Raw genomic sequence first — 918 nt, 5'->3', positions numbered from 1 at the left:
CTTGAGTAAATTTAGTATAATCACTCAAAGTACATAAAGATGTCATGCTATAACATATGTTCTCTATGAAAACCACAGATGGTAATGATGACTGAAGATGCTCCTTCAGACATTCTGTGGCTGATGCATTTCTTAAAAGGAAACTACGGGGACACCATTCAAATTGCAACCAATTTCACTTGCCCTTGAAATTTATTTTTTAATTAATTTTAATTTGATTTACTAGGTGTGTAAGTTATTCCTTTTTTTTTCATTTTTTATTGGGTATTTATTTCATTTACATTTCCAATGCTATCCCAAAAGTCCCCCCACACGCTCCCTCACCCACTCCCCCAACCACACGCTTCCACTTCTTGGCCCTGTCGTTCCCCTGTACTGACTCATATAAAGTTTGCACGACCAATGGGCCTCTCTTTCCACTAGAGTGCCCGGATAGCTCAGTCAGTAGAGCATCAGACTTTTAATCTGAGGGTCCAGGGTTCAAGTCCCTGTTCGGGCGGCTGCAAATTTTGCACAATGTTTCATACTTAAGTAATTGCCTAATTCTTAGGAAACAATTGGTAACAATACTGCTAGGTGTGTTTTTCATAGACTTAAGGCTATCCTACATATCCTTAAGGTACTTGTGAATTTTAGGTGGTTGGAGAGATGGCTCAGGGGTTAAGTGTACTGACTGCTCTTCCAGAGAGCCCGGGTTTGATTCCCAGCACACATGTGGCAGCTCACAACTGTCTGTAACTCCAGTTCCAGATGCTCTGGTCACCTTCACACAGACACACATGCAGGCAAAACACCAATGTACATGAAATTTTTATTTACCTATAGATGTCAATTTTTTCACTGGTTACTTGGCACTTTTTTTTAGACTTCCACCTTAATCTTACTCTTGAAACTTTCATGGTAGTTGGCACTTCCTGG

At 40.3% G+C, this 918-nt stretch overlaps 1 non-coding gene across 1 annotated transcript; it reads left to right on the top strand.

The window, feature by feature from the left end:
• The first annotated feature begins 426 nt into the window (after positions 1-426).
• Positions 427-499, top strand: Trnak-uuu. Its single transcript has one exon. It is a non-coding gene; the product is annotated as a tRNA-Lys (tRNA).
• Positions 500-918: the final 419 nt, after the last annotated feature.

This window comes from Mus caroli, chromosome 16 (genome assembly GCF_900094665.2).
Source record: "Mus caroli chromosome 16, CAROLI_EIJ_v1.1, whole genome shotgun sequence".
Lineage (NCBI taxonomy): Eukaryota > Metazoa > Chordata > Mammalia > Rodentia > Muridae > Mus > Mus caroli.
The sequence above is the reverse complement of the archived record's forward strand: the minus strand, read 5'-3'. Positions and strand labels throughout refer to the sequence as shown.